This window comes from Aotus nancymaae, unplaced genomic scaffold (assembly GCF_030222135.1).
Source record: "Aotus nancymaae isolate 86718 unplaced genomic scaffold, 86718_ANA_hifiasm-v0.15.2.pri h1tg000079l, whole genome shotgun sequence".
Taxonomy (NCBI): domain Eukaryota; kingdom Metazoa; phylum Chordata; class Mammalia; order Primates; family Aotidae; genus Aotus; species Aotus nancymaae.
Window position 1 is genome coordinate 13984776 of NW_026988494.1, and position 25906 is coordinate 14010681.

Sequence of the window (25906 nt, forward strand, 5' to 3'; positions counted from 1 at the left end):
ATATTATCAGGCAAAGCTACACATATTACTTATTCCTCTTGCCTTCATGATTGGGACAAGGTTGGGAAAGTGACTACCCCTGAGATTTGTCCAAATGGAACTAGCAGAAAGATTGCCTTGTTAATTGGCTTATGAAATTGGAAGGATGTGCTTTTAGTTTCTGTATCACTTCTGGCATGAAAAACTCTGTTGTTCAGAAGTTAAGCAAAAACACAAAGAGAAGAGGTATTCATTTATTCAGTAAATATTTAAGCACTAACTCTGTGCCAGTCTTTGTTCTGGGTGCAGTCACAATGCAGAAATAAACAAATGTATAAAAATCATTGCCCTTGTAGAGCTTTTATAGTAAGAGGGAGTACTGATAATACTAGTTAAGTTCTTGTATCTGGTCATCCCTGAAACCAAATTTATCTCCATACTTCCTTATTATGTGAACTTAGAAAGTCCATTTTGCTTAAACTAGATTGACTTAGGCTTTTGTCATTTCTAATTGTTTTGATAAATGTGAAAGACATTTATAACTTTTTTCAGCTTTCGTTAGGATAATAATACAGAATTTAAAAATATATAAATTCTTTTTTTTTTTTTTTTTTTTTTGTGGAGTCTTGCTTTATCGCCTAGGCTGGAGTGCTGTGGCGGAATCTCTGCTCACTGTAACCTCCACCTCCCAGGTTCAAGTGATTTTCCTGCCTCAGCCTCCCAAGTAGCTGAGATTAAGGTGCCTGCCACCTCACATGGCTGATTTTTGTAAAAAACATGTAAATTCTTATTGTTGTATTTGTGTAAAACTTTGTCATTTATTTTCACTTTTTTCCATTTTTGGTACTTGGAGATTACATTATCCTTTATTTTTTTCCTCATATTTCATTCTAGGCTTTAACCTCATGATTTTCTGGCAAGACACATTGGTTGACCACTTTCTTCAGTCATTCAGGAGGATGTAACTATTTGTTTGGTAGTTGCCAAGTAGACTTGATTTACACTAGATAGTTTTGGTAAGTTATTATTGTGTGACTTGTTATATCTTAAATAATCAAATGTTAAAAATTATAAAAAGTCAACGATTTCTTTTATTACTATATAGTTAAGAGTACCATGTGAAATGTTTATTTATAGTCTTATAATTGTTGAAATGTCTTTGTCCCATCTGCTTCTACATTTGGCATAGCAAGTACTGTAAGATAGATAAGCTACTAAATTCTTTTAGTCATTCTTCTGTTGTGCTGCTCTGCCTCTATTTATACAGTTTTTCTTGCTACTTGTGGGAAAATACATGGGCAGTTTATTTTCATTGAAAATATATACTCCATAATTTTAGATGAGTTGAGAATCAGAGTTTCCTTATGAATTTGAGATAACAAATTATAGCATCATAATAATGAAACTACATTATATACACACACAAAGTTTATTTAATTTGTCTCAGAATATACATGTATTTATCCTGACATCTGTACCAAGGCAAAGTTAATAGCTTATAGCCAGAAGGAGCCAGGTACTTAGAAGGAGCCTGACTATATAATTTATCATTCAAACCAGGACTCGTGGGAGAGAAATAAGGTGCAATTAATAATTTTGCTGAGATAATAGGAGTAAACTGGGACTGTCCCTGGGCTAATGGGGGCATCTGGTAACCTTAGTTAGAGGTAGAGTAGAAGGGTTTTAAAATTGATACAAAGTGTTTAATGCATTTTTGTTGATTAGCATAATTTTTAGGAATCTCAGTTGAAAATTTTTCTTGTCTGTTTGTATTCAGATACCATGTTACACTCTTGTGTATGGTTTGTGTAAGGCCGGCTGCCTTGCTGGGAGCTAAATGGACACACTTATCTCTCCCCTTGCCGGCCTCTCTATGCTGGCTCCCCACACGCACTCCTATCTGGTCTCTCTATGCAGGCTCCACACACCCACTCCTGCATTCCTCACTCGACCCCTTCAAAATTTAAAAAGCCCGCCAAAGATTTGTCCAACGGCAGCTTAACATTGACCCCCCCAGCCAATCAACCCACCAGTAGTCCCGCCTGGCAACCAGTGGCAGCTCGCCCTGTCGGCACCTTGACTTCCCCTCACCAATGAACTGTCTGCTCTTTGTTTCCCTAGTGATCAATCAAACCCCCTCACCAGTGAAACTCAGCAATGAAACTGTCTGCTCTTTGTTTCCCTAATGATCAATCAACCCTCCTCACCAATGAAACCGTCTGCTCTTCGTTTCCCTAAAGACCAATCAATTACCTCCACTCCCTATAAAACCCCACACCTGAGAAGCCCAGTGCGACTTCTCTGGCCCCTTCCCGGACCACAGAACCTCGCCCAGGAGCTGAATAAATTGGATTCTCATTTTCTCACACTGGCCTCAGTTTCTTCATTTTAACTCGGCAATATACCTTACAATTTGTAATCCATTTAGTGCGGACCGAGTTTAACATGTTGCTTTCGTTGCTTTAGTGCTGCTTATTTCTCTAATTTTTAAATTCAGCTTTTAAAATTTTGTCATACTATTTCTGTCACGTCGTCACTTAAAAGACAATTCATTTTCTTTAAAAATAAATAGGTTTATTTGTATCCATTATAAATAATGAATTTGGGATTCTATATGCAAAGTATTGATGGAAAAATTTGTACAAATAGAACCTTCAGGTTTATAAAAGATTCCCCCATTATCATTATTGTTTATAGCTTGTCCATAGCATTATAAATTCTTGGCTACTTTCTCATTGTAGGGAAGTTCTGATTTTGCATGTCATGTGTCATCTGTGTAGAATGATTTATTTCACAAAACACTCAACATCTTTTTCCAGTGTTAAAGCAATACTGTTATATAATGTATTTTGTGCACACACACAAACATACGTGCACGCAAACACACATACACACAGACACACTCTCTCTTACTGAAACATATCTAATTGAATGTTGCCAAATTTTCCTAATGATGCTTGCTAGAAATTGGTTGAAAGATTGTATTCTTTGGTTTGAAATAAGCTGCAACTATATTTGTAGCATATGAAGCTATGTAAATTCAAATAGAGGCCTCTGTCATTTTCCACCCATGTGAATCAGAAGAGCTTGGAAGAAGAAATTGGAAATGCTTTTAAAAACGTGTAATTGTTTAGATTTAATTAAGTGGATGCAACAATTTATTGGTACATTTTAACGTAGTTGAACTAATGATAACCACCATTTATTTGATATTTACTAAGTATTTTACATGTATTGTTTCATTTAAGCATCATAACAACCTTAGCATGATTTTATTGTATAGATGAAGTTCAGGAGTTGAAGTAATTTGCCTGGAATTACACAACTTGTAATTGGGTCGGTATTCAAATGCAGAATTGACTTCAAAGCTGTTCTTCTGATTTAACTACTCTTTTATCTGTGCTTCTCATACTGAAGAAAGAAGAGACTGAATGCATACCTCTAGGGATGTGGAGATGCTGCATTTAGCTGCCTGATTGTTCAAAATATATTTTTGATCTTACATTAAAACATTTTGCAATCTTTGCTTTCTATTCCTTTACTTGTTAGTATTGTTATTTTATTTTATTACTTTATTTATTTTATTTTGTTTTATTTTTGAGATGGAGCCTTGCTCTGCTGTCCAGGCTGGAGTTCAGTGGCATGATCTTGGCTCACTGCAACCTCCACCTCCTAGGTTCAAGGTACTCTCTTGCCTCTCAGCCTTTTATAGGCACCTGCCACCACACCTGACTGATTTTTGTATTTTTAGTAGAGACAAGGTTTCACCATGTTGGCCAGGCTGGTCTTGAACCACTGACCTCAAGTGATCCACATCTAAGCCTTCCAAAGTGTTAGGATTATAGATGTGAGCCAGTGCCCTGCCCCTGGGAGTGTTTTTTTTTTTTTTTTATTTTTATTTTTTATACTTTCAGTTGAATACAGGCATATCTTGGAGACACAGGCTTGGTACCAGGCCACTATAGTAAAGCAAATACTACAATAAAGAGTTACCAAGTTTTTGGGTTTCTCAGTGCATATAAAAGTTATGTTTACACTGTATTGTTGTCTATTAAATGTGCAGTAGCTCTCTGTCTAAAAGAAAAGTACGTAGGTTGGGCACAGTGGTTCATGCCCGTAATCCCAGCACTTTGGGAGACCGAGGCGGGCAGATCGTGAGGTCAGGAGTTTATGATCAGCCTGGCCAACGTAGTGAAACCCTGTCTCTACTAAAAATACAAAAAATTACCCAGGTGTGGTCGCGGGCACCTGTAATCCCAGCTACTTGGCAGACTGAGGCAGGAGAATCACTTGAACTTGGGAGATGGAGGTTGCATTGAGCCGAGATGACACCATTACACTCCAGCCTGAGCTACAGTTCAAGACTCTGTCTCAAAAAAAAAAAAAAAAAAGAAGAAAAAAAAAAAAGTATATATAGCTTAATTTAAAAATGCTATATTGCTTAAAAAAATACAATTATCTGAGCCTTCAGTGAGTCATAATCCTTTTGCTGGTGGAGGGTTTTGCCTCTTGTTGATGGCTACTGACTAATAAGGGTAGTAGTTGCTGAAGGTTGGAGCAACTGGCAATTTCTTAAAATAAGAAAGCAAATTAAGTTGGCCACATTGATTCTCTCTTTATTTCATGAAAGATTCTTCCCTTGCATGGAATGCTGTTTGATAGAATTTTACCCATAGTCTGACTTTTTCCAAAATTGGAGTCTGTCCTCTGAAATACTGCCACTGCTTTATCAACTAAGTTTAAAGCAGAATTCTTTCTTTGTCCCAGAGCTTTTTAGTGACCAGGTGCTTTGGCTATGAGCTATAATATATTGAGAGGAATCTTTTCTTTCTGAGCAGTAGGTCTTAATGCTGGCTTCAGATACTCAGTAAACTATGCTTTAAACATGTGGGCTGTTTTTCATCCAGGCTTTTGTTGTTACGTTTATAGAGCTCAGGCAAAATAGAGTTAGCTCAATTGTGATGGACCCTAGGCTTTTCAGAATGGTAAATGAACACTGGCTTCAACTTCAGCAGTGTTAGCCCCTACCAAGAGATTCAGCCTGTCCTTTGAAACCAGTCATCAACTTCGCTAGCCAGGGCATCTCCTTCCAGTGGAAGGGTGTTTGGTCTAGTCTGAACATCTGTTTAGTATAGCCACTTCCATCAATTGTGCTAGCTAAATCTGGGTGATTTGCTGCAGCTTCTTGCTGCATAAACACTTGCTGTTTCATCTTGGACTTATATGTTATGGATATGACTTCTTTCTTTAAACCTCATGAATGAACCTCTGCAAGCTTGAAAATTTTCTTCTGTAGCTTCCTCACCCCTTTCAGCCTTCATTGAATTGAAGAGTTTGGGCCTTGCTCTGGATTAGGATTTGGTTTAAGGGAATGATATTATCGATTTTTTGCTATCCAAACTATTTAACCTTTATCTGTATCGGCAGTAAGGGTGTTTTGCTTTCTTATCATTCGTGTGTTCACTGGAGTAGCACTTTAAATTGCCTTGAAAAAATTTTCCTTTGCATTCACAACTTGTCTGTTTGGTACAAGAGGTCTAGCTTTTGGCCTGTCTGGGCTTGTCACATGCCTTCCTCACTAAGTTTAATCATTTCTAGCTTTTGATTTAAAGTGAGAGACATGTGACTCTTCATTTCACTTGAACACCTAGAGGTCATTGTAGGGTTATTCATTGGCCTAATTTCAGTGTTTGTATGTTTTAGGCAGTAGAAGGCTTGAGAAGAGTGAAGGTGGGGAATGGTTGATGGAGCAGTCTGAACACACATGACATTTGTCGATTAAGTTGGCCATGTTTTATGGGCACCATTTGTGGTGCCCCAAAACAGCCACAAAAGTATCATCAGAGATCACTGGTTACAGATTACCATAACAGAAATAATAATAATTTTTCTCCAGAGCATATTATCTTGCAACTTTCCTGACAGTTTCAAATATGGGGGTGATAGTTGGCAGAAGCATATTATCTTCATAGTAGAAGGTGGAGAATGAAAAAGCTAGCTGAGCCAGTCCTCTTCTTAGGTAATTTCAGGTACTTCCATGCCATTTTTTGGTGATACTTTGTTCCTGGAAGTTATTGCAGACTTTTTTGTTTGAATCCTTTACTGTATTGGCTGGACTTAAACGGAAGTTCAGCATTTGCCCTCAAGGGAAGCTCACTGGCATTCAGCAGTGACTGGCCTTAGTAATTTATAATATCTCCCTAATTCTTTACTCCCTCCTACCCTTCTTCTTCTGTTTTTCCTTGTCTCTCTTTCTCTCAGTCTATAGAGATTCCACCTTTTGCATTCTTCATTGTTGCTACCAAAAGTATACAGTTATAAAAAAATATGATGAGTATGGGTAAGTTGTATTGATTATGGAGTTGTCCAGAGGCGTTATACTTTAGTGCTCAGCTTACTTTCTTGCATATTCTGTTGTCATCCTGCTCTCATTTATTCCCTAAAAAGCCTTCATCAATCTTTTGCTTAGGCCCTTTCCTGTAACTGGAAGATTGTTTTCTATTTCTAACTGTTTAGAGTGGGTCTGGATAATCGGTATTATTTAGTAAAGCATTCAGCTACCTCTTCACCCCTAGAGAGCAATTTATAAGTGGTAATTTTTCTGATAACCATCTCACAAAGCTTAATTTTAGGGTTTGACCCATAGTTTCTTCCATGAGAGCTAGGTTTTATTTGATAGCTAACATTGTTTCATTTTCTCTTAAGAATTTGAGAGTTTATACTACAGAGAAATGGATCAGTGAAACATTATTTTAAGCTAGATGTTACACTTTGTGTTCAAATGGTTTTTATCTAGGTGTAAATCACTTGGAAAACATTTAGAGCAATCATCCAATTAGAACCTAATAAACATATTCAACTTTATACTTTTCAATTATAACGAATGTCTCCTGCTGTGAAACTATTCTAGTGTTTTTATGTTTTAAGGTTATTTTGAAGGAGAAAAGAGAGTTTAACTTTGGGATGGTTGTTTTTCTGAAGTGCTTCATTTTAATTTAAATATTTCTTGAATTATTTAGAAAATTTTTATACTTTAAATTTATCAATAACAATGGTTTTAAACATAGTACATTGTCATTTAAAATACACATTTTATAGGACATAGTCAACTGAATAAATTTTGGGATGTATACTTATTTGCATATAAACCTGTATTACTTTATATTTGGAATTAATAGGAATTTTGTAAAGTACATTTTATGTATTTGATTTTTTTTTTTTTTTTTTTTGAGATGGAGTTTCGCTCTTGTTACCCAGGCTGGAGTGCAATGGCGCAATCTCGGCTCACGGCAACCTCCGCCTCCTGAGTTTAGGCAATTCTCCTGCCTCAGCCTCCCAAGTAGCTGGGATTACAGGCACGCACCACCGTGCCCAGCTAATTTTTTGTATTTTTAGTAGAGGCGGGGTTTCATGATGTTGACCAGGATGGTCTCGATCTCATGACCTCGTGATCCACCCGCCTCGGCGTGTATTTGATTTTTAACACATTGCCTTAACAGGACTAAGGCTGCTTTGTCACATGGCCAATGTTGTATCAAGATTCCTCAATGAGAATTACTTGATTTTATTTTGCAGTGTTATTCAGACTTATTTTTCTAAGTCAAATGGAATTTTTATGTGGCAACTAATTTAAATATTAAAAAAGCTAAGTAATATATGTGTGTACGTTCATTGCTTCATTATAAGAGGATAATATATATTTTATTTCAAAAATTCTTCTGAGGGTGAGGTGTGTTGACTGACAGCTATAATCCCAGCACGTTGGGAGGCTGAGGCAGGTGGATCACTTGAGGTCAGGTGTTAGAGGTCAGCCTGGTCAGCATGGTAGAACCTCATCTCTGCTTAAAATACAGAAATTAACCGGGCATGGTGGTGGTTGGCATGGTGGCACCTGTAATCTCAGCTACTTGGGAGGGTGAGGCAGGAGAATCACTTGAATCCAGGAGGTGGAGGTTGCAATCAGCTGAGAGTGTGCCACTGCACTCTAGTTTGGGTGATAGAGTGAGACCCTGCCTTTAAAAAGAAATTCTTCTGAGCTGTACTTTTGCAAATACTATGCATAGTTCATATATTTTTGGTGGAAATTATACATGTTTAGGCTTTAAAAACTGCTTTCATATGCAAGACTGCGATGAATTTTACGTTGGGGAAAGTGTTATAAAGGGATAATCAAATTTATGATTTAAATATTCAATAATGTATTGTGAATTGACATACTTACTGAATAAGGTTACTGATTCAGATTTTGAAATGGATCTCAGCTTTTTCCTCTTGAAATTTAGAAGTTATAATTAAATTGCTTTATTTCAACTTACCTATTACTAAAGTTTCCATTTTAATTTTTCTAAATAATGATTTCCTGGTAAAGCAATGAATCAGAGTTTTTGAATGACGTGTTCAGAATTCTTGCCTGTTTAGCTATGAGAGACTGAATTATTACTTCATTAGTTGATGGACTAGTTTTCTTTTGGTAGGTAATTAAAAATCCATTGAGCTACTTGAAGGATGAGACTTAAACCAGTTTTTTACGAATTTGTTTTTTATTGTTATTTGGAAATGGGTTGAAGATACATACCTTCATGCTATAATAAAGGACATTTTGACCATTTTGAATATCAATGACTTTATCTTAAGTTTCTAAAAATTTATATTTACATTTTAAATGGCAATTAAAAATTAAAGCTCAAAGAGACTATCAAAGATGCTATAAATAACATTGTGAAAGTTGATCATACAAATTGGGTCAATCTTGGCATACCCAACTAAAACAGAGTCAAGAGGCTAGGGGAATAACTCACTGGTCATATAGCATTGCTCTAAGAATGTAATTCTCTACAAGTCTGCTGCTGAAACCCTGCTATGACCTGAAACCAGTTTTATCTCATAGCTGCTGGAACAACCTGCTGCAACTCTAAGATTAGTCTTACCCCTTATAGTCACTCACCAGCTTCCCAAGACTTTACTAGAGCCAATGACCTTTCTTTAAAAATGATATGCAGCAATTCTCCTTTTTTAGAAAACCCACAACCTTCTCTTTGTTTTTCAGACATACCGAAGACCACTCAATTTGTATGTACCCCAAATTGCAATTCTTGCTTCCCAAATAAAATGTTAAATTTAGAGATTTGTCTGTATATTTTCATTTTTATTTCAACACCATGTAAAGATACCTATAGCTGGGTGACCATATAATCGATAATAGAACTAGAATACATTTGAAAAGGAAAGGAGATGCTAGTAAAATTTACCTCATGGCAGTAGGAATAAACTAGAACTGTTCTAAACAAATTAATGCAAACACACTGAGATTTCCTATCATAAAAATGAAATTAAATAGTATATTTTAGTTTAGAAGTCTTTTAAAAGCAATGTAAGACATTAAACACTTAATATTTGATCACAGTGGTTGTAGAATTCAGAACTATCTTCAATTCTTTTCCATGCTTTTTTGGTTTATGTTCATAGTCATTTTGTAATGTAATACAGAACTAATAAAACTCACTTTAGATTTGAAAGCTAGAGCTAGTGCAGAGAAGATTGACAGTGATGGAAAAAAGTGAAAGTCATGCTACATGAGGATTACTGGAAGTAATTTGCTAAGTTTAGCTTGGGAAATGAAAAATAATAGGCTCATTGTTGTTCCCTTTGAATTATAAAAATGTGTCTTCTATGGTTATGGCTTATTTATTCTTTGTAGCTCCAGAGCGGAACACTAGGTCCCACGGATGGTAAATATATACACAGTGTAAGAAAGAAGAATTTTTAAGTATGATCATTGTTTTGAAATGAAATTGGCTGCTGGGGGGGTAGCAGATAGCAAGCTAATTTGTACTGGAAGTGTTCACCTTTGGTGATCATTTCTTACGATTATATATGCCATATTGTGTGGGAGGCTTAATCAAATTTAATTAAAGTGGATTTTTTTTTTCCTTAAGCAGCTCTTGGAAGAGTACGTTATAAGAAGTGTAAGCCATTTATATAAGTATATCCTAACACCAGAAAAAAAAAACAACAATGCTTATTTTATTAGAGAAGAGATCTTTCTTAAAATGACAATGCAGGTTTTGGAAGGAAAAACCAGGAATGGGAATAAGGAAGGGGACTGTCACCTTAATAAGAAGATGTGCTGAGTCAAATCTCATGATACATAGTGTCACTAGTTTGTCCTCTCTATTGCAGGGGCAGTATTTTGTGAGAAAATGTTGTTTCAACAAGTACTCATAGAAAGTCTAATCAAACACAGTGACTTAATTGTTTTAATATTTCTGTGGGAATTTAAAATATTTGCTTGCTTAATTGATGTTGAACTTACTTAATTTTTCTTTAACTTTCTTAATTGTGAAACTCATAAAAGTATTTTTATGTTTGGGTAGTTAGAGAACAAATGTATTGGTGTGTAGTTAGTTATAAAAGTATCAGTGTCAGCAGAACATTCACTTAAAGGCAGAGTGCTTTCCTTGTATGCATCCTTATCTGAGCATATTTTTTTAAAAAAACTTCTTTCTGGATATGTTAGTATTCCAGAAATGTACCATTTTCACTTAATGCAACATTGCAACATTATGTTTTATTACTACTTATGTCCTTTATATTAAAAAAGCATCCATAGTCTTTTCATTCCATTCATATTTTTAAATCTTTTAGTTGACATATAATAATTATATATACTTATGGAGTACGGAATGACATTTCCATGTATTTATCCAATGTGTAATGATCAGATCAGGGTAATTAGCATATCCATCCGAAATATTTATCATTTCTTTGTGTTGGGAGCATCCAGAATCTCTCTTTTAGGTCTTTGAACATATACAGTAACTTATTGTTAACTGTATTTACCTTACAGTGCTATAGAACACTAGAACTTACTCCTCCTATCTGGCTGTAAATTTGAATATATTAACCAACCTCTCCCTGTCCTTTCCTTCCCCCTACACTTCACAGCCTCTAATAACCAAAATTCCACTCTCTGCTTCTGTGAGCTCATTTTTTTTCACATATGCTTGAGAACATACAGTTTTTATCTTTCTGTGCTTGAGTTTTTTTAAATTTAAGATAAGGTTCTCTGGGCTGATCCATAAAGCTTCTAATGACAGGATTTCATTTTTTTAAATAGCTGAATAATATTCCATTATGTATATATGCCACATTTTCTTTATCCATTTATCTGTTGGTGGACATTTAGATTGATTTCATATCTTGGCTATTGTGAATAGCATTGTAGTAAACATAGGGGTGCAGATATCTTTTTAATATACTGATTTCCTTTCCTTTGGATATTAATCAGTAGCGGGATTGATTGCTGGATCATTTGGTGGTTCTGTTTTTTAGTTTTTTGAGGGACCACCATACTGTTATCCATAATGGGGGTAATAATTTATATTTCCACCAGTAGTGTGTAAGAGTTCTGTTTTCTTCACATTCTCATCAATATTTGTTTTTGTGTGGGTTTTTTTTTTTTTTTTTGGTCATTTGATACTTGTCATTCTGGGATTAGATGGTATCTCACAGTGGTTTTGATTTGCTTTTCCCTGATGATTAGTGATGTTGCACATTTTTTCAGATGCTTGTTGGCCATCTGTATATTTTCTTTTTAGAAACGTCTATTCAGATCTTTTGCTCATTTTAACACTAGATTATTTATTTGCTCTTGAGTTGTTTGAGTTTTTAATATTCTGGATATTAGTTCCTTGTTGGATGAATAGTTTGCAAGTATTTTCTCCCATTCTATGGGCTGTCTCTTCACTCTCTTGATAGTTTGCTTTGCTGTTCAGAAGCTTTTTAATTTTATATAGTCCCATTGGTCTACTTTTAGTTTTGTTGTCTGTGTTTTCGAAGTCTTACCAGTAAAATCTTTGCCCAGTGTCCTGAAGTATTTTCCCTGTGTTTTTTTTTCTGGTAAAAGTCATTATATTTTGGGTCTTACACTTAAAGTCATTATATTTTGAGTTAATTTTTGTATGTGGTGAGAGACAGGGTCTAGATTCACTTTCTGTGTATGGATAGTCGGTTTTCCCAGCACTATTTATTGAAGAGGGTGTCCTTTCTCCAATATTTGTTTTTGGCACCTTTGTTGAAAATTGGTTGGCTGTGAATATATGGATTTATTTCTGGATTGTCTGTTCTGTTCCATTGGCCTATGTGTCTACTTTTGTACCAGCACCATGCTGTTTCGGTTATTGTAGCCTTATTGCATTGTTTGAAATTGGGTGATGTGATGCCTCCAGCTTTGTTCTTTTTGCTTAGGATTGCGTTAGCTATTTAGAGTGCAGTTTATCATTATGTAATGACTTTGTCTCTTCTTATTTTCTTATTAAATTTAAAGTCTGTTTGTCAGATACAAATGTAGCTACTCCCACACTCTTTTGGTTTCCATTTATGTGGAATATATTTTTGCATACCTTTGCTTTGAGCATGTATGTGTCTTTACAGGTGGTACAAGTTTCTTGTAGGCAGCATATAGCTAGAGCTTGTGTTTTTAATCCATTTATCCAGTCTATAACTTTTAATTGGGGCATTTAAAACTGTTTACATTTTGATTCAGACTGCATTTTAACAAGATTCTGAAAGGATCCATATGCACGTTAAAGTTGGAGAAGCAGTGTCTTGGAGAATGGTATAGGATGAGATTAGCATGTGGATCAATTTTCATAAATGATCAATTAGAAACCTAAAGATGAAATTTAGGGAGGAAAAGTATAGTATAAAGAGAGGTTTAACATGAGGTTAATAGTGGCTAATTAAAATTAAAACTTTAAATTAATGTTAAATTTGCCTTGAGGTGACAATCTCCTGCCACATTGGGATTTATAAGTAATGCACTGGATCTGTAAGCTAATGTTATTATAATCTCTATAAATTAGGTTCTTAAAGTTTTTAAAACATCTTTACAATATTAAGAAAAAAATGTGTATCTGAGTAGTTTATTTGTTTTTGGTAAGTCACTTATCATAATCATTATCATCTTACAAATGAACATATAGCCTTAGACAACTTAAGTAATACAGTCAGTGTCCTACCAAAAGTGAGTTAATGGTCGAGCCAAGCCATGATCAAAATTCTGATTCTATAACCTTTTTTAGAAAAGTTTGAAGTAAGTATAAAATCTCACTGTTTCTAATGAGGATGTAATAGGAAAGAACGAATCACCTTCAGCTTAATTTAATGTAGACTTGATCTTTTTGGTAGGGGTAGATTTCACTTCGTAATGCTTCTCTGTTATTTCATTATGCTTCTCTAAAAATTCCATTTAAATTTTGAGTTAGACCCAACTCTATTAATGTTCTGTTAAAAGCATCTGACTTAGTATTTAGGAGGTCACCAATTGTATTGTAAAAGAGATGATAGATGACATTTATAGATATTTTAAAATTATCTTAGATAATTCCAATGTGCAACTTGCTAATGGTTTACACAGAAGTTTCTGATTTTACTTTTCACTCTGCTCTGGCTTCAGGCCTTTATCTCTTTAGTCTTTAATTTTGCAGGTGAGGAATTTCAGAGGATCTCCAGAGAAGTCTTATAGCAGGTTAATGGCAAAGACAGTTTATGGCCAAGTCAAACCCAGCCTGCTTATTATACAAAACCCAAGCTTTAGGCCATCAGGCCTAGTGAGAGACTTCAGGAGTGAACATTAGCTCTTGTTTTCTTTCTCCCCTGGATTCTAACTTTCTTTTCTTTCCCAGCATCTAGGAAAATAAATTGTTTCTTGCCAATTCCCCCACTAACATTTTATTTTTGTTTTGAACTTTATTTGCTATTTTTAGATGTTCTAGAATAGAAGGAATTTTCCTGAACTCAAGTTGGCCATATGGCTCTATGTGGGGGATTCTTCAAAGTGTTTATAATTTGTTTTTGTTGTTGTTGTTTGTTTGTTACTTTTCTGAGACAGGGTTTTGCTCTGTTGCCCAGGCTGGAGTGCTGTGGTATAGTCTTGGCTCACAGTAACCTCTACCTCCTGGGCTCAAGCGATCTGCTCACCTCAGCCACCCAAGTAGCTGGGACAACAGGTGTGCGCCACAATGCCTGGATACCTGGCTAATTTTTTTTTTTTGTATTTTTTTGTAAATGGGGTTTTGCCATGTTGCCCAGGCTGATCTCAGACTCCTGGACTCAAGCAGTCTGTGTGCCTTGGCCTCCCAGAGTGTTGCAGTAAAAGGCTTGAGCCACTGCAACCAGCCTGTAATTTGTTTTGGAAGATCTGACATAAACTACGCCATGCCGAGTTATTACCTTTAAAGTACTTTATGAAACTATGATGCTTGGCATATAGGAGGTGGTGAACAAATGGTAGTTGTTTTTATTTTTGGCATCATTAGGTCCCTTTTTGGGTTATTTTAGAAAAAAATGTTTGAAGATTTAAAAGTTGCCAGAAATGAACAGATCATTCCTGGGAGTTTTGCAGCTTAATAATTTGAGGTTTTAATTAAATTAGTTTTTTTAAGCTTTTTATTAAAAATAGTTTTTCAATTTTTAATGGTTCAGATAAATTGAGGGTTTATTATGTCTACATTTATGTATTTAAAAAGTTATGCTTCTGTAGAAAAGGTTTCTCCTATAAAACATGTCATATAGAATAGGTTTTTGGACCAAGTTTAATCTATTCATTTATTAATTTCTTTACCAAAATATCTGTTGGTTAGTTACTATGCAACAGGCGGTGTACAAAGCTCTGGAGAAATATCATGAGCAAGTTGTGAATACTTCCTAGACATTGTTCTAGTAGAAGACGGAAGTATCAAGCAAATAAACATACAGTTAAATGTATAAATATTATTGTCATAAGTGCTCTAGAGGAAAATAATAGGTTGTTGTGAGGGAATAATTGGGGAAGGCTTTACTTTTGACTTGGGGAGTCTATATTTCAATGGAGATCTGACTTTTAAGTGAGAATCATCCAGACACAAAAGTTCTGTGTAGGGGAGGAGTATTCTTGTTAAAATGCAGAATGAGCCAAGGGGAAAAGGGTTATAATAAGATTAGAGTGGTAGGCAGAGGCCAGAACATTGTAGCGCCTTCTTAGTAATGTTAGGAAGTTGACTTTTTAAGTGCCAAGAGTAGATGGTCAAAAGTTAAAGCAAGGAGGTGACATGATCTCTTTTACATTTTAAAGTAATTACTCTTCCAATAATGCAGAGGAAATGGGGAAAACCTTCAGGAGCCAGCTATAGTAGTCTAGGTAAGAGATATAGATGGCTTGGCTAGGCAGCTAATAGTATAGATGGAAAGAAGAGAAAGAAGGTTATCCTTTGGACTTGGGGATGTAGGAGCTGAGGACGGGAGGTAGTAACAAATACTTCCTAGATTCTTGACTTGAATAGTTGTTTTCCACTTACTAAAATGCGAAAAAATAGAGAAAGAATAGGTTTTGGAAAGAAAGTCAGAAATTCTGTTTGGGTCTGTTAATTTTCCTGTTCATTTAACAGTGTCACTCTCAAGGCAGACAGTTGCATATTATAATAGCAGTAACAACTAATGCTTATTAAGCTTTTTCTGTGTGAATAGCACTTGATATGGTTTGGATACTTGTCCTCTCTAAATCTCATGTCAAAATGTGATCCCCAGTGTTGGAGGTGGGACCTGGTAGGAGGTGTTGGGGTCATGGTGGTAGATCCCTTGTGAATGGCATAGTTCCCTCCTCATGGTAATAAGTGAATTCTCAGCATTGGTTCATGTGAGAACTGGTTGTTTAACAACTCCTCATTCTCTCTAGGTCCCTCTCACCATGTGATAGACTGGCTCCCCCTTTGCCTGCCACTGTGATTGTGAGCTTCCTTAGGCCTCATCAGAAGCTGACATTATGCTTGTACAGCCTGCAGAACTGCTAGCCAAAGAAACTTCTTTCCTTTATAAATTACTGAATTTCAAGTATTCCTTTATAGCTATGCAAAACGGACTAACACAGCACTTTTCTGAATTCTTGTAAATGTATTGACGCGGGCCTTACAACAAACAGGTGATATAGGTGCTACCCTTAATCTTCATTTTAAGGATGAGGAACATGAGGCAAGATGAATTATTTTTACTTCAGTTAGCCAGCCAGTAGTGTTGTCATCAGGTTTCAAACTCAGGCTTTGTGGTTCTTGAGCCTATGCACTTAACCACTTAGCTATAGTGCTTTTAAGTTTTCAGTATGAGGAAAGGTCAGATTTGGGGGTATGAACATTTTTGGCTTCATTAGCCTATAGATAATGTTTAACATAAACTCTGTATTATATATTCATGTGCTTTAAAAAAATTTTTTTTTTTTTTTTGAGATGAAGTCTTGCTCTGTTGCCCAGGCTGGAGTGCAGTGGTGCCATCTTGGCTCACTGCCATCTCCACCTCCCGAGTTCAAGAGATTCTCCTGCCTCAGCCCCCTGAGTAGCTGGGATTACAGGCACATGCCACCATGCCTGGCTAATTTTTGTATTTTTAGTAGAGATGGGGTTTCTCCATGTTTGCCAGGTTGGTTTTGAACTCCTGAACTCGGTGATCCGCCTACCTCAGCCTCCCAAAGTGCTGGGATTACAGGTGCGAGTCACCATACCCGACCAATGTATTAGTATGCTTTTAAACACTGTTTATCACTTACTGAAATAATATGAAGTATATTTTCGCCATGCGAGTAGCATGAATAGAGCATTATTATATACTTCCACTGAGATAGCCAAGTAAGTCATTAATAATTATGTATACATCGTCTGCTTTCTGAGTTGTTAGTTTTAAAACTTTGCTGAAAGTTGAAACCATTTATTTTCCATGTATTGTCCTAAAGATTAATTTAATAATACAATTGTAATCCTCATAGCCAGACTTATTCCCTCATAAGTCTGTTATCTATGCCTTCATTTCTTGTAGTCTTTTTTCATTTCTATCATTATATTGAAATTACTTCATTAATTTTCAGTTTTTCCCTTTCTACATTCAAGATCCTTTTCTTTTATTCTTTATGTTCTGTGCACTATTGGTTACCCTTGTCCAGTCTCTCCTTTCTTATTCTCTTCCTTGCATTCTAATGGCTGCCATCTCTTTTTTCTGCTTCACCAATCAAAATGTTCGTTCTGAGGATCTACTATAAGCATTAATCTACTCTATAAAAGTTGTTGCTGATCATTGAAATCAGTATTGATCTTCCTGTCATATTTCTGTACAACTAACTTTGGCATGTACTATATTATTTGATATTTTATACATCCTTTCTCCCCAACTTGTATACTGCTAGTATAACCGTTCTCCCTAACTTGTATATTACTGTAATTACACATTTAATAGGCCACTTAAAGTCATCCCATAGTTCATTGACTCTCTGTGCAATTTTTAATTTGTCTTCTTTTTTATTTTAGATTGCTGTTTTGGAATGGCTTCAAGTTTAATCTTTTCCTCTGTTGTTAATTCCTTCCATTGTATTTTTCATTTCATATTTGGTAGTTTTCATCTTTTAAGTTGGGCTGTTTTTATATCTTTATGCTTAATATCTTGAATATGTAGATTACAGCTTAATGTGCTTCTCTGCTAATTTTAACATCAGTATCAGTTCCGGGTTGGTTTTGATTAATTTTTGTTTTCCTTGTGATGGAATGTAATTTCCTTCTTTTTTACATGCCTTGAAATGTTTCATTGGATGATAGGCATTGTGCATTTTGTTGGATGCTGGATAATTTTGTCTTCCTGTGACTGTCGTTGAGGTTTGTTCTGGCTGTGATGCAAGCTAGTATTTTGATCTTTTATGTTCTTGATTATAAGATTTGTTAGGCAGGATCAGAGCAGCATTCAGTGTAGGGATAATTATTCCCTACTATTGCAAGAATATCTGAGTACTCTACATAGTATCTTATGAATTACAAGTTTTTTTCAGTCTGGCTTGTGGGAATAGGCACTAATCCTGGTCCTGTACGAGTACAAGATACTGCTCTTATGAAGGAGGTTAGCTGTGCCCTACCTTATCAACTTGAGTTTGGTGAGATGGAATGTATTTTACATGAAATATGGGACATAAGTTACATGAAACAGATTTATTACTTACAGGCAGGCGGCAAGGGACAACAGAAACGTTGGATTCATTGCTGGTTGCCCACGGCTCAGGGAAACTTCATGGGACAGATGGAGTTTAGACTGTGTGTGCATTATTTGCCCTGCAGTTGAGGGACCCTGGAAAATTGTCTACCTTAGGTTTTATACTTTGGGGCAATATGATGCTCTGGGCTAAAGCTCTGAAGGACATCCTGTTTCTAAGGGAGACAAGAACAGAGCTTGTGCTATTCCAGCCAGTCCCTCCCTATCTCAGAATATTGCATTCCCATCACATTGTACAGTTATTCTCGAGAGAAATGCAGGTGAAAAGTAGAGGAAAGCTGGGCTCTTAAGGCCATTTGGAGAACTATCCTGTAGTTCTCATTATACTTTCAGATAAAAACTTTTCCCAGCCTCTGGTAATTTCTTTACACATAGGATTTGATCAGCACTCAGCTGAATACGCATGGGGAATCTTTAGGTTTCCAGGTTTTTCTTTGTGTAACTCCTTCCTCTCCAGTACTCTGCCCTGTGATTATAGCTGCCTTGGTTATCTGGATTTTCTACTCCATCTCCATAGCTCATGAGTCGGCTGATCTCTGCCTATACTCTCTCTCTGTGCCTCAGTCTTGAATCTCTCTCAAGGGAGTAGGGTGGAACAGTCATAGGACTCACTTTGTTTTGTGTCTCTTAAGCAACAATATCTTCTATATCCTGATGACCAGAGTCCTGAAAATTGTTTCATATATTTTGTTTCCTTTTGTTTGTTTGTTTCAGGCAGGTGAGAAAATCAGTCCTTTTTGCTATAGCTTTGCCAGAAATGGAAGAAGTATATTTTCTGTTACTATTTCAAAAGCATCCAAATATTTATAAGAAAAATGGGAGAAAGTCATTTTTAAGCCTAGTGCAATACAACGTAGCACTTATTTTAGCTTTCTACTTCTGTAAGGTTTTCTAAAAAATTCAAGAAGTGAAATTATTTTCTAGTATGTGTGTGGAAATAAAAATAGACTTAAAATAATATTTTTAGTCTTACAAGTTGTACTTCTGCTGTCTTTTCTGTAAGAATTAAAACGACGATCTTAATAAGGTCCAGATGTGCCATAGGGACTTAGTGATTTGACCAATTGAATAGTAATGGTCCCAAAGGTATATCTTTAACATATTTCTTCAGGTCTTTAGAATTAAGGTTGTGGGTAAAATAGGTCCAAGGTTATAGCCAGTATTCAAACATATGGTTTGAAAGTTTTCTAGTCTCTCATCTAAAGTAATAAAACATTTATTTTCTCAGAATGAGTTTAAAAGAGGCATTAAAAAACCTAAGTATTCTTTTCCATTTTATAGTCACATGTTCTAATTGGGAACATCTATCCATCTATAATAATGATATGAAGTTTTTGAAATGGTTGTCTTTTTAAAAGTTTGCTCCATTTGCATAATTGCTCAGAGAAGGAAAAATATAACATGTTTTTAGGGGTGTTTTGGTAAAAAATTATTTGGAACTTACATGCCATGTAAGAGTAGTACATAGTACAGTTGACCTTTCAACAACTTGGGTTTGAACTGCACAGATCAGTTTTTACACAGATTTCTTCTCAACCAGATGGAGCTAAAGATACTGTTTCCTGGATGCAAAACCTGTGGACACAGAGGGCCAACTTTTCTTATATGCAAATTCGACAAGAACAATTGCAGGGCTGGAGTATATGCAGATTTTGGCATGTGGGGTGTCCTAGAACCAATCCCTGTGTAGACTGAGGGATGCCTATAATTTTAGGGTACTATGGGGCACACTGTAAGTTGTAACCTTAATTTTTCACGTTATTATGTTAATGTCTTCATATATTAATTACAGTTATTTTTTCTTGACTTGATTTTATTTAATTGCTTTATAAAGACGTATTGAGAGTGGAAGATGTATTGTCAGTATTGGGAGAATTTATGTTGCTCTACTGATTGGAGGTAATGTTTTGGTTGGCGTTGAATATAGTTGTATTACTGATAACTTTTTCTCCCTTCCCTAAATGTTTTATGAAATAAAAATCTTCTAATTATATTTAATTATTTCAAATAATAGAAGATCTTTCTTTTTTTCTGAGATGGAGTCTCACTCTGTTGCCCGGGCTGGAGTGCAGTGGCACGATTTTGACTCACTGTAGTCTCGGTTCAAGCAGTTTTCCTGCCTCAGTCTCCTGAGTAGCTGGGATTACAGGCATCCACTGATACTCTTAGCTAATGTTTTGTATTTTTAATAGAGACAGGGTTTTACCATGTTGGCTGGGCTGGTCTCAAACTCCTGACTTCGTGATTTGCCTGCCTCGGCCTACCAAAGTGCTGGGATTACAGGTATGAGCCACCGCACCTGGCCAGAAGATCTTTCTTAATTTAACATAGTTGACTGCAGGTTGTGATAGATACTGTGTGGAAGGTAACACGGTTAATAGTCCAATTTAAAGCTTGGTCAGGTAGCAACAGTTGAAAGTTAATAATTACTTGTGGAAGGCTAAGAAAAGCTGGGTCAGTTCAGCAGAAGTTAGACTTGATGTCTGAAAATATCAGCAGGGGTAGTACAGTAGGAAGAGGTCAGAGATACAGTGATTAATAGAATGTGGAGATGAGGTAGCACCTTGTCCAAGGTCAGAATCATGACAGGGGGAAGAGAGGCTAACTTAATAATAAAAATTTGCTGCAGATTTTAATGGAGGTGATTAAAGTTTCTCTCAGTCCAGTTCATTATCTCTCTACACTGATTTTGAAGACTGTGGCCCTTTGACCTTATATCTAAATACGTATCATTTTGTTTATCAGAATCGAATCTGGGAAACTTTTCTTCAAGATAAACTTTGTCTTCTTCTTGAGCCAGTTGGGCACGGCATTCCTAAATATTGCTTTTATGTTTATGTTTGTCAGTTATGCTTTGGTGATTTATTGAGTAAATTCACATATTTTTTCTTTTTATTTCTTTAAATTCTCTTTGACACAATAAACATTAAATAAAATTCTTTGCAAATCATTTTTAAAATAATCAAGCCTATAAAATACTAACAACATCTAACATACTGACAACATCTAAAATACTAGTTTTAAAAGCTTTGAGCATTGGATATGTATAGTAAGCTAAACACACATTGATATTAGATTGACAGTAGTTAGAAAAACAAAACCTTCATGAATTTGTTATTTGAAAATGGCCAGATACCTGACATTGGAATTAAGACATATACTTGAGAGCATATGACTCAGTCTTAATTTCTTGACCTTTAATGGTTCCGTACTTTAATTTGTCAGAAATGAGTATAGGCCTACATTTTTAAGGCATTTGGAATTGTAATGGGGAAAAACATTGGTTAATATTGTCTCTTAATTTTAGATAATAGTATATAGTAAATATTTATTAATCAGCATTTATATCTGTATATTTACACACATGCACACACAACACTTGTTTTTTGGCCTAGCATTAATATTTTCAAATTGTTTTTCACATGAGTTTGTTCTTTCTCTGTTCAACATAAATAATTGCTTTGAGCATCAAGTTATTTCTTCAAGAATTTCTGCTTGAGTAAATCTGGTTGATAGCAGAGTTCGGAGAGCATAATATCAATCGGGATTTTATGTGATCTCTGTCATTATTTAGAACCTTAACTATTCCCTGTCCTCGTACTCCATCCAAATGTTTATTAATACATTGAAAGTTTTTCTTCTGGTTTTTCTTGTTCTATACATATTTTTGCATGATACTTTACCATTAAAAATAGCATACCTTTTTGTTTGGAGTAGATTTAGATTTCACAGCAAAATTGAGAGGCAGGTACAGAGATTTTTTATATATCCCTTGCTTCCACACATGCATTGCCTCCATCTTTATCAGTATTCCTACCAATGTGGTACCTTTGTTACAATTCATGAACCTACGTTGGTGCATCATAATTACCCAAAGTCTATAGTTTGTATTAGGATTCATTCTTGGTGTTGTATATTCTATGGGTTTGGATAAATGTATAATGCAGTGTATCCATCATTATAATGGATAATGCCCTAAAACTCCTCTGTCTCTCACTTTTCCATCCCTCCTTCTTCCCCAGTCTCCAACCTCTGGCAACCACAGATGGTTTTACTGTCTTCACAGTTTTGCCTTTTCCAGAGTGTCATAAAGTTGGAATCATATAGTTAGCCTTTTTTAGATTGGCCTCTTTCACTTAGTAATATACATTTACGTTTTCTCTATGTTTTTTTCATGGTTTGATAGCTAATTTCTTTGTAGCACTGAATAATCTGTTGCCGGGATGTACCAGTTTATTTACCCATTCACTTACTAAAGGATGTCTTGGTTGCTTCTGAGTTTTGGCACTTATGAATAACGGTGCTATCAACACCTATTTACAGATTATCGTGTGGGCATAGTGTTCAGTTCCTTTTGCGTGATCCCAAGGAATGCATTTGCTGAATCAAGTGGTTAAAATTATAGTAATTTTATAAGAAACTGCCAAACTATCTTCCAAAGTGCCTGTACCATTTTGGATTCCTACCAGCAGTGAATGAGAATTTCTCCTGCTACATATCCTCTCTAGCAGTTGATGTTGTCAGTGCCCTTGATTTTGGTCATTCTAATAGGTTTATAGTTGTCTTAATTTGCATCTCCCTGATGACATGTGATATGGAACATATTTTTATTTGCTGGTTTGCCATTTGTATGTCCACTGGGGTGAGATGTCCCTTAAGGTCTTCAGCCCATTTTAAAATTGGGTTGTTTGGTTCTTATTGATGAGATTAAAGAGTTGTTTGTATATTTTTGTAACAGCTATTTATCAGATATATCTTTGGCAAACATTTTCTCCCAGTTTGTAGCTTGTCTTCTCATTTCTTTGACCATTTCTTTTGGAGAGCAGCAGTTTTAAATTTTAATGAATTTTAATGAAGTGTAGCTTATTATTTCTCTCATGGATATTGCCTTTGGTATATCTAAAAAGTTTTCTCCATACCCAGTTATCTAGGTTTTCTTTTATGCTATTTTCTAGTAGTTTTATAGTTTTGCATTTCACCTTTAGGTCTGATTCATGTTGAGTTAACTTTTGTGAAGGGTGTAAAGTCTAGATTCATTTTTTTGCATATAGATATCCAGTGTTCTAGCATCATTTGTTGAGATTATCTTTGGTCCATTTTATTGCCTTTTTTTTTTTTTTTTTTTTTTTGTCAAAGATCAGTTGACTATGTCAGTCTGTTTCTTGGCCCTCTGTTCTATTCTATTGATCTATTTGTTCTTTTGCTAATACTACACTGTCTTAATTATTGTAACTTTATAGTATATCTTGAGGTTGGAGGTTGGGAAGTATCCTCTAAGCTTGTTTTTCTCCTTAAATGTTGGTTGGCTATACTGGCTCTTTTACATTGCTAAATAAACTTTGTTTGTCTTTCATTACTTATGAGTTCCAAGAGGTTTCTTGTTGATTCTTTGAATTTTCTACAAGACTGTCGTGCTATCTGCAGACAAAGACAGTTTTATTTCTTCTTTCCCAATATGTATACCCTTTATTTCATTTTCTTGTCTTACTGCATTAGCCAGGACTTCTAGTATGATGTTGAAAACAAGTGGTAGAGGAAACATGGACAATGCTTTTTAAAACAAAACAAGAATTATTTTGTAAGCATTTGTTTGTCTTACAAAATTCTAACTTATTTTCTAAATATATTTTCTATTAGAAAACTATAGTCAGTCTATGGAAGACCATTTGACAGTAGGGAGAATAATGACCTTTGTAATGACAACAAAATAAAATAATATTGCGGTAGTAATAGTAATTAAGAAAAATGTTGAATACTGAATTAGAATAAAAAATTGAGATGCTTGCATTTAAGGACAAACAGATTTGATTAGGATGTCAGTAGGCTTAGAGAATATGAACATAATCCTAACCTACTTTAAGGAATGGAATTATAATTGGGCAGTGATTCTTAGTTTATTTTGTGTGTAAATTTACCTTCCTTGATAGTTTTTTGTTGTTATTGTGACCATTAAGTTTGTTAGGCAAATAGAAGATACTGTTTAATTCTTGTTTGCTTTGTCTTAATGGGTTACAGATTTTTAAATTGGATATGAGATGGGAGAGAGGGATAAACATACATGAACGTTTGAGGAAGTGACTCAGTAATTGTTATATGAAGTGTGAGATAGTGTTTTGCCATGTAAGTTAAGAATTAAAACCACTCTCTTCTTGAACCCTCTCAACCAACAGTTCAGCTACTGGCTATGGATTTTAAACTTTTAAATATTTATTTTGTGAGTATTATTGATCTTGTGTATAAAGGAGTTTTATTCTTGGTAGATTGGTTACATGTGCTATCAGTGTAAAATTGCTTAATAACAATAGAAATGTTGAACCCAAATTGCATAATAATAATAACAGTAATACATATTGAGAGCCATTGTGTACAGATACTGTGCTAAATACTTTGTATTTAGTGGAAATAACTTTTTTTCTCAGAAGAAATACACAGGTTTACTGAAATCAAGAGAAGTAATTCAGAGAGCAAGCTGTAACACTACAAAACTTTAAAATATGAATTAACTTTCTGAAAGGTCAGCAGATTTGTTACAGTATCCATAGATAGTTAGCAAGCTTAAAGTGAGTCTGTTACCTAAAAGATTATGAGGAGGATTAGTTCTTATTTCTGAAGACTGTTATTTTAATAGGCAGTATTTGAATTTACTTATCATGGTTGTGTAATTTATATTTGTCAGTCTATAAAATGCATTGACTCCTCCCCCTTGCCTATAAAAAAACATTTCTTCAAACTCTTCTGTTACCAGTATGCACCTGTAGTAGAGATGGAAGGCCTAAGTGTGTAAAGCAACAAGTTTATAGTTTGAATGGATTTAGGGAGAGATCCAGGCACACTGAAAAATAAAGGCTGTAGTAGTGTCTCCCTTCTAGTGGCAAAGCCTGGCAACCCAAAACATTAGAGGAAAACTAAGATGCCCTTCTTTGGAGAATTTTTTGTTATTTTACAAATTAGTAAGTGGAGGCCACACAGCTGATCAGGGGTAGAAACTAGGTCACTTCCATAATGATTTGTGTTTAAATTTGATACCTTTTTCTTAAGTTCACTATCTATTTATAAAATCTATTCTGTAGCAGTACGGGCATTGCTTTAGTATTAGGTTCAAGGTAAATCTTAGGAGACTGGGAAGGAAGTAAAGAAATGTACAGTGGTATTATGTATAGTGATGATAGTTCTAATGTAATGAATGGTATTGATTACGAGCTTACCTGAGTTTCTGAGGTAATTATGGGTTTTGAGATTTTGTGGATTGCTTTCTACCAGTCTTTATGGATATATTTGTGTTGTGTGTATATATTATGTAAGAATATATTCATAAAATATTGTGGTTACTTATGTTGTACTTTTTTAGTTCCCATTTATTTGTACCTTATGATTTGTATCAATTGAGCATCACTAATCTAAAACTATGCCTGAAATCTGAAATGCCCTTAAACCCAAAACTTTTTGAGCGCTGACATGATGCTCAAAGGAAATGCTAATTGAAGCATTCTGGATTTCAGATTTTAAAAATAGGGATGCTCAGTCAGTAGCCATCCTGAAAATATTCTGAAGTCTGAAAAAAGTCTTAAATTCAAAATGCGTCTGTTCCCAAGCATTTCGGGTAAGGATACTCAGTCTATATATAGGACTTTGCTTATGAATACATCTGTTTTCTTGTTGCCTGTTGTTCATGCAGAATTATTTAATTTTTGTGGATTTGAGAAGAGAATATATGATTAAAGTTTGATTTGTCTGAACAAAACTTCCATCATGAATTTTTATACAGTTACAGGAAAAATATTAAATAGGTTTTATTTCCCCACAGTTTATCAAATGGATTGTACTTTTTACACCTTACATTTTACATCTACTTGTGGAAAGTATTATTGTATTT

At 35.1% G+C, this 25906-nt stretch overlaps 1 protein-coding gene across 6 annotated transcripts in view; it reads left to right on the top strand.

Moving 5' to 3' along the window:
• TUSC3 (tumor suppressor candidate 3) overlaps positions 1-25906 on the top strand; it is a 303958-nt gene that overhangs the window by 22227 nt on the left and 255825 nt on the right. Inside the window, exon 1 of one of the 6 annotated variants that reach the window (XM_064368761.1) lies at positions 899-995. The exons of the other annotated variants lie outside the window; for them this stretch is intronic. The gene's annotated coding sequence lies outside the window, so the exon portion shown is untranslated. Of the gene's footprint in view, positions 1-898; positions 996-25906 lie in introns of those variants that run through there. 6 annotated transcript variants of the gene reach the window in all.